Below are 8,930 nucleotides of genomic sequence, written 5' to 3' on the forward strand. Positions count from 1 at the left end.
ATCAGCTCCTCTCCTTTTCCTAGGCAATGGCCTTGGAAAAGTGTTTTCCTTGCATGATGTTCTGTTCACTCCCTGACCACCCCCCCTTCTCCTCTTCTCTCTACAATCAGGGCGTTCTGCCCTCCACAGCACCTGGGATCAGTTTCTTCCCCAAATCACACCTCGACAGCCCCTACCTTCCATGATGTGCTCTCTTCTCCTGCTCTAGTTGTGTGGTTTATTCTGTCAGTCCTTAGACCAATTTCTTGGGTGTTCAGAATGATTTGATATTTATCTAGCTGTGTTCAAAGGATGAGGCAAGTCTAGGATCCTGTTACTCTCTGCTATCTTAGCTCCTCCCCAAATTTCCAGTCATTCAGAGGACGAGTTATTTTCCAAATGGGAGCCAGCTATTTACTTCAATTGATATTAGTTTAACAAGCTAAAGTAGTGTTTGCAACTCTTGTACTGTGGTTTCTCCTAAGTCAACAGTTTTAGTCCTTAAACACGGGCTTTGGATTCTTTAGTGCTTTCTAGATCCGGCGTTCTGTCTGTGCTTCCCCTTGCCCTAGAAAGTCCAGCTCTTCTTGGGTTCTTTCTAGTCTCTCTCTTCCAGGCTCTCATATTCTCACTGCCTCACAATATCATTGAAATATTCATTCATTCTCTATTTCCTCATTCAAGGGAGATCTATTGCTTTCCTAGATTCTCTGGCAGCTGAAAGGTTTTGTTTTTTTTGAAAATCAGATCTTACATTTGATGACAGTCCAAGTCCTCCCATGACTTCTTCTGGGTGCTGGGCCCTGTGGCCATGCTTTTACCTGGGATTGTGTAACTTACCATTTCTAGGCAGGAGGAAAAGGAAAAATCTTCCACCTACAAAATGTCTCTCAGGCATGACCTGAGAAGAATTCCAGATCCTGGAGATAAGTAGAACTGTGATGATTCTCAACACTGTAAGTCAACACTTAACAAATTCACTGTGAAGAAATAAGCTCCACCTTTCAGTTGCACACTGGGTCCTGAAGCCACATTGCGAACAGAAGGGAGGTTAGCACAAGTTAGTTATCTGGTAAACCAATCTCACCTGTTTAATGAAAGGACCGGGAAGTGCTCAATTTGCTGTAAAGATGACCATGAAAGTCCGCAGGAGACCACTCAAGACTGACTGCACTGTCCACGACAGCTCGCATTTAGATGAGATACTGGTAGTGGCCTTATGGAAATAGAGAACAGAGGAAATGGAGTCCTTACTAGATAAGCTGAGGGCCAGGAGAGAGAAATCAGAAACTTCAGGGTCTAATCCCAGCCGTGACAATGACTTGACATATTTGGACGAGTTATTTTAACTTTTGTTTCTCAATAACAAGTGATAATTTGAGGGGAATATCATTACAATACCAAGTGCTAACTGTGAGGAAAATTACAAAGCAATCCATCTAGGATATGTCAAGTTCTTGATCCGCAAAGAGTAGGAATAGAACTAAGTCATTGTTCGATTTGCAAGTCATGTCATCTTTTAAGTGTGTAACATTTATAAGGTTTTTGAAATAATAAAATAATAGTTACTGTATTGTAGAATATAACACTTGAAATCATTCTAAAATGTTGACCAAAACTGGTAAGAGGCAGTAAGAGAGAACAAAGCTTTGTAAAAATATTAACTGGTGACTTTGCCTCTCTTGGGATTTTCATTTCCCGAAAGAAGAAAAATGTAGGCTCATTTTGTCAACTACATGTTGACAGATTTTTGGAAACATGGACAAAAGGGAAGCCAGTCTTTTTCAAAACACATTTTAACATTTACTTCTAGTCACTAATGAAACATCTTAGTAAAGAAAGTATTTTAACTGGGGCACAAGGGGTCAGGGAACACAGCAGCGAGATGATGGAATGTTTTAGGGACAGACAGCCAAGAGCTTGGCAAACTTAAGAATCACTGAAATGAATATAGTTTGATTGTCTAGGTCCAAACACTTGATCTTAGATAAGAAAAACTAGACTATAAAGTGGAATTAAGTGTGGAATATATTTTAATTTGAAGCCAAACAGATTACGTATATTATAAACACCATTTTGTAATGAGATATTGTAACAGAAAGTTCCTTAGAAACTAATGCATTAGATAGCTTACCAAAGAAGCATGTCATTATTGACAGAGGGAATTCTCTTGCTTTTAGCATGCCAAGTAATTGCTATTCTAATGTGAAAGAGAAAATTAGAAGTATATCAGTAGATCTTCAAAGGTCTAGTAAATCACTATATGAAAAACTATACTGAAAAGAACATTCACATCTTTTTCCTTGACAGAGAAATAAGGTAATGAAATATTAAGGCATGATGTCCAGTTTTGCATTTGATGTCATCAGTTTTTAACTTACAGGTAGATTACATTCTGAATTTTTGAACCACACTGGTTTGCTAGGATTTGAAATATTTTTCCTCTAGAAATAATGTTCTGAAGGCCAGATTACTTCACAGAATAACCCCTGTCCAGGCACACCCGAATACACGGTACACCGCCTCCCCACCCCAGGACACCCCCCTCCCAATCCACATTCTTTCAAATGTAAGGCAACATGATGTAGCACAGGCTTTGGTTAATGGAGCATGGCAATAACCCACCTTAGTGGCCTTAGAAAAACTGTTTAATTTCTATGAATTTCATTTTACTCATTTGAATGTAAAAATAATTATAACTCCCTCTTAGGGTGATTGGTTGTGAGCATGAAGTAAGACAAGTTAAACAAAAGTTCTTTTTACCTTGCAGTGTCCTGCAAAATGTTGGTGATTAATGTACTCTAGTGCTCTATGGTTTAGTTACTCTTGGGATTAAATTGCCTTTGTAAACAATGTGGGACACAGATGCTATTTAAAAATGTCTCTATAGAAGAAAGTGCATTGTATGTCAAGACAAGCTGCAGTAGGAGTGAAAATAATGTCCCCCACCCAGCTGTGGTGTTGCCAGCCAGCCATCTGGCCAACAGAAACATTTCTTCACTGCCTCCCTTCCCTTTCCCAGCTGTAGTGATCACTGTTTCCCAGAAAGCAATGCCTGATGGCTGTTCTCACTCCTCTGGTGGGCCTTTGTCCTGTGTTTCCCATATTATATTCTTTATTTTCATAACCGCCATGAAACTGTCATGAAAGTTTCATAACTTCCTATTCTCTCGTTATTTCATGCATATGAGATTTGTTTCTCCTGTTGGGTTCTAAATTACTGGGAGGCAAGACCCACCTTTGTCCCTGAAGATCAGACACAGAATTGGTGCTTGGCAAATGCCAAGTAGAGTACAGGAGGGCATTTACCAGGGGATGAGAGTGCTATCATAAAGAAGGTGAGATGGACTTGTTGCCTTTAGTGGGTATTATCTAGATTATAATGACCACACTGACAAAGAAGGAAAGGCAGAAAGATCCAAATCACGGGGACGAGTGGTAATAAGTGGATAAAAAGATCCATGAGCAATTGTCAAATCTGAAGACACTTGAGAAGCTAGTCACTTGATAAAATTTTTTAGTAAGAGTAGCATCTCAAGGAACAAAGAAGTTCCATGTGGCAGAAGCTTAGAAAAAGAAAATTTTTTAAAAAATGGGAAAAGAAAGTGAAATCTAGTGGAAAAGTTATTTTCAGGAGAGTAATTTTAGGTTAATTCTAAACCAAATAAATCTATGGAATTAGATGGTGCAGGCTTCCAGGTAGGTGTCTAACGCGTCTTGTCGTTTGCACTGCATACAGTAGATAGATAATTACCTCTACGTTCCTGATTTTGAATGGTGTTGGCTCAGCTAAAAGAGCAAATCATTACTACAAACAATAAATATTTTTTAAGTTTATTTATTTTGAGAGAGAGAGAAAAAGAGAGAGTGAGAGTGTGTGTATGCATGTGCAAACATGGGAGGGGCAGAGAGAGAGGGACAGAGAATCCCAAGTGGGGATTCGACATGGGGCTCGAACCCACAAACTGTGACATCATGACCTGAGCCAAAATCAAGAGTTGGACACTCAACTGACTGAGCCACCCAGGCACCCCAACAGCAAATATTTTTTAATGTATACTATGTGTCAAGCTATTTCACCCGCTTTATATAGAGTATAATATTTAATCATTGCATTAATGTAATGATTTATAACTACAGGGGAAACTTCAACTCAGAAATGTTAAATAACTTGCCCAACGCTTATACCACTGATAAGTGGTGGGTCCAAGGTTTAAGCTCAATAGTCACTATTCCTAAAGCAGCTTTCTTAACCACTGTACCATAACACCTCCAAAATATGAAGAAAGCTTATTCACTTTTGGTAGTATAATTCTGTGTCTTTTGATGTGACAAAAAGAACAACAACAACAAAAAACCCTTTCTCTAAACTGATATATATGCTAGCCTCTGCCCCAAAGCCATTATAATCATCCCTTATACTTTCAACCCTCAACTATCTCTTGGCCTTCCTTCTTTCCCAATTGTCCACATAGTATTCAGTTGAAAACATTGCACAATGGTTCACCCGGCCACTAGTGGTCTGTGGTTAATTTTGGTTAAACATCAGTGGGGAGTCAGATAACAAGAGGTCTGGCAAGGGGAGGGTTTGGATTAGCTTGGTCCTACTTTTTTCTCTGAGACCCATAATTCATGATGCAAAACAGTGGCTAATCTTCTGCCTGCCTTCTCGCCATGATAGTCTTTGAGGCTATCTCACCATGATAGTCTTTGACACTGAGGGTCAGAGTATGGCTTTGCCTCCTTAAGAGCAGATGTGAGAGGGAGTTCAAAAAAGATGGGGTGGGGGCAACTTCTGGTATGTGCTTAGTGTGCACCAGTCTAGCTACTTTACATAAATTATTTATGACTTTCTCAACAGCCTTCTGAGATGGGCAGTATTCTAATTATCCCAGGAGAACACAGAGTGGCCTTAGTCTCAGAAAATGCCCACGTTCAGGTTTAAATGATGGAACAAGAAATCATTTTTGGTTCACCTGATTCCCAAGTTTGTGCACTCTGCACTGTGTCAGTTGCATCCCAAGGGCTGGGAGGTGTCCGGGGTAAGGAGTTATGGGGTTAGGAGCTCCTCGCGCAAATACTTTTTGATAACAAAACTAGCCTTTTGTGAGGGATCACTGGGTGTCAGGCTCTTTGCTGAGCATTTTGCAGGTGTTATGTACATTAATTCCTCACGACTCTACAAAATAGGTACTGTTGTTATTTCTAACTTACAGAGAAGGAAAAAAGAGTCTTAAAAAGATTAAGAGGAAATTTACCTGGGAGGGACCCCCCGGGTAATTTGTTCCCAGACCGCTTGCTCCCATCCCTCAAATGCCCTTTATAGGTCTAGTGCACACTGGGTGTTTTTGTTTACCACCTTGTTACCATTTCTTTCCGAGGCCTATGTTGTTGTATGTGTGCAAACATTTCTGTGGTGCTTGTTAAATGTCAGGCACCATTCTAAACCCTTGGCATGGATTCCTTAATGTAATCCTTGCAGCAATCCTATGAAGCAGCTATCGTTATCATCCTTGTTTCATAGATGAGGAAAATAAGGCACAGTGTGGGTCAATCATTTGCCCAATGTCACGTGGCTATCAAGAAGCGGGATTCTCTGCAGAGATCATGCTTCCATGATCGATGAGTTCAGCTGTCTGTTATCATTCACGTTGTTGCTGGAGCTCTGTTCCTAAAACTTGGGTCCAGTCTTGTCCATCCATCTTTGAAAGACCTGCAATTTCCCACTATTTCTGACACAAATTCAAAAATATTTTGCTCAGCATTCAAGGCTCTTCACAATTTGGCTTTCGCTTGCCGTTCTACGTTCATCTCCATCTACCGTAGACCAGTTGTCAACCTTAAACTAGCCAATCATGTTCAGCCACTCGTGGTTTTCTTCTCAGACTGGAAGACTCTTTGCCTTTCAAAATCCAAATCAGTGTTTAAATTATCTTAAATAACTCTCTTCCCTCAAAGCTTTCCTTGTTTCTTCTTCACAGAGCAACACTCATTGCCTTCTGCACTTTTATACCTACGTAATATCATGTCTTTCACTCCGTGTCGGGATTACACTGTGATGTTTGTTCTTCTCTCATTCAGATAAGACCCTGGGTCTCTGTCCCCTCACAGTTCCTAGTGTTTAGTGCAGACCATTGGCATTGTTGAATGAATGTGTATGTGTAAGTGAATGAAAGTGTTGAACACGTTTTAAGCCTTGAGGGAAAAACAGTAGAATTTCTAAGTGTTGTGAAACTGAATTAACTTTCAGAGTCAATAAAATTTACTTCTATATTGCACGCATTGTCAGAGGCGAGTACAGCAATATTTTCTGCTTTTGATATTCCTGGCACGTCAGAACCGTTAAGTTGTTCAACGAGACTTTACTGCAAAAGAGTTGTTCCTTAGTTGGAGAGATGAATAAAGTTGGTCCTCTGATGTTAGGTGGAGACAGAGAGCAGTTTTTCAAGCCTTTTTTTTTTTTTTAATGTTTATTTATTTTTGACAGAGAGAGAGAGACAGAGCATGAGCAGGGGAGGGGCAGAGAGAGGGAGACACAGAATCCGAAGCAGGCTCCGGGCTCTGAGCTGTCAGCACAGAGCCCGACGTGGGGCTCGAACTCACAGACCGCGAGATCATGACCTGAGCCGAAGTCGGACGCTCAACCGACTGAGCCACCCAGGTGCTCCCGTTTTTCAAACTTTTTAAAAATAAAACTCAAGAAACTGATATCATATTTTAACCCCATGATTTTTTTTTTTTTTTTGTTACATTGCCTTTCTAGCTATGCTACTAACAGTATAGGATTTATCTTTGGGGGGCTATTTAAGAATAGCAGAGGCAAAACTCTCTTTCTGATAATGTTTTAAGCCATAACTCTTACCACACTTAGGAAACACCCTATATATCTCCTGGCTCCTTGCTTTTGCTCTTGCTTTTTGCTCTGTCCGAATATCCTTCATCTTCCTCGCCTAGTCCCCACAAATCATCTCATACCCAAATCCTTAGTCACAGAGATCTATCTAAAATGTTCCCTTCTCCACAAACTTTCTAGGGAAAAATTAATCTACTCCTATTCTCTCCTACCAAAGCATGTTTTGTGGGCTTTTTGGTTTGTTTGTTTTGCAATTATAATTTCACTAATCATGTTTGCTTACTTCTCTACGTCTTCTGGTAACTCGTGGGCTGATTACAGTTGGAATCCTAGCATTTATCCTATGTAAGGCCACTTTCTCCAAGCTATCCTACCCTCCATCCAGCTCCTTTAGCATGCCAAACTCTTTACAATGTTAGGGTTTTAGAGTTTTGATTTCTGTATGTGTTACGCACGTAGGGGAAACCACAATTTCTTTTTCCCTTTTACTCAGAATATGGCTGCCTAGTAAGAGACTACATTTCCTAGTTGGCTTTTCATCCAGGTGTAGCCATGTTACAAAGCCATATGATACCAAGAAGATACGAGTGTAAGTAATTATCTCCAACGTATAGAGAAGGCACTAAGATTATCATTATCCCACTTCACGGGGAGGATACAGGCTTACAGAGGTTCAGTAATTCAGTTACTTCAAAGTTTATAATTTCAAGTTGAGACTCTTTTATGCTCCGATATCTCTTGTGAGTTTAGTTTGCCAGAGGCAGATGCACAAAATCCAGACAGTTATGGGATATCTGTAACTGAGATTCAGGTCCTCGTGAATGATGACCATACCAAGGAAGTTCAGGTAGTTCCATGATAGCCTCTCCGAACATCTGAACATTCAGTCAACCTTCCTGTACAGGTGCAACGTTCTGGTCATCTGTTTGAAGAAGTTTTTCCCAGATGGCCATCTTCCTTTCCTTCCTGCCGGCTGGAAATGGTGACGGTGGGGCAGCTGTAGAAGTCACAGTGGAAGATGACAGAACTGCCCTTCTCAGCCCAGATCCCTAGATGATTTTACAGCAGAGCTTGACTACTGACCCTGGACTGTGAGGTGAAAGTGAAACTTTTGTTGTCTTACCCCTTAAATTTTAGAATCAGTTTATTAACCATCACCCCCAATGAATATGCCCCAGAACACCTTTCTATCAGTAGTAAATCCTACTGACGTTTCAGGTCTCAGCTTAAATGTTCTTTTCTTGGAGAGGTCTTTCCCAGTCTCTCAATCTTTTTTTTTTTTTTTTTAAGTTGACTTATTTATTTTGAGAGAGAGTAAGAAAGTGTGGGGGGAGAGGCAGAGAGAGGGAGAGAGAGAGAATCCTAAGCAGGCTCCACACTGTCAGCATGGAGCCCCATGTGGGGTTCAAACCCACAAACCATGAGATCATGACCAATCAAGAGTTGGACATTTAACCAACTGAGCCACCCAGGTGCCCCCAATCTCTCTATCTAAATGGTTTTCCTTTACATGCCTTATCATTTGATCCAGATCTTTTCTTTTAGAAAGTTCAGCAACATCTAGGTCTGTTTCTATTTATGTGATTATTTAGCTCTCCCCCTCATTAGACTGTAAGCTCTATGAGTGCAGGACCACACCTGCTTATTCACCAGCACTAATGCACTATCAAGCACATAGTTGGATCCCCAAAAAGATTTGTTATGTAAATACAGCTAATAGTAGTAATTTAGGCAATAACTGTCACTTATTAAATATTCACAATTTTCAGGAGTGGTACTACTACGTGTTTTACACACATCATCTCATTTAATCCTTTCAACAACATATAGAGAAGGCACTGATAATATCACAATCCCGGTTTACTAGAAAAAAGTAGGTTTAGAGAGGTTCAATAATTCATACAAGATCGCATAGTTCAAAGCTTATATTTTCAAGTCAAGAGGATTGCCTCTGTGCTTATATATCTCTTGAGAGTATGGTTAGCAAGAGTTGGGTGCACAACTTTCAGACACTTCTACTAATGGAGAATTCCAGGATTTCTACTAATTGAGACTCAGATCATAGTGAATTATGACCACCTCAAAGCAGACTGGTTTG

The sequence above is a fragment of the Panthera pardus genome, unplaced genomic scaffold (assembly GCF_024362965.1).
Source record: "Panthera pardus isolate Hobbes unplaced genomic scaffold, ASM2436296v1 HiC_scaffold_13, whole genome shotgun sequence".
NCBI lineage: Eukaryota > Metazoa > Chordata > Mammalia > Carnivora > Felidae > Panthera > Panthera pardus.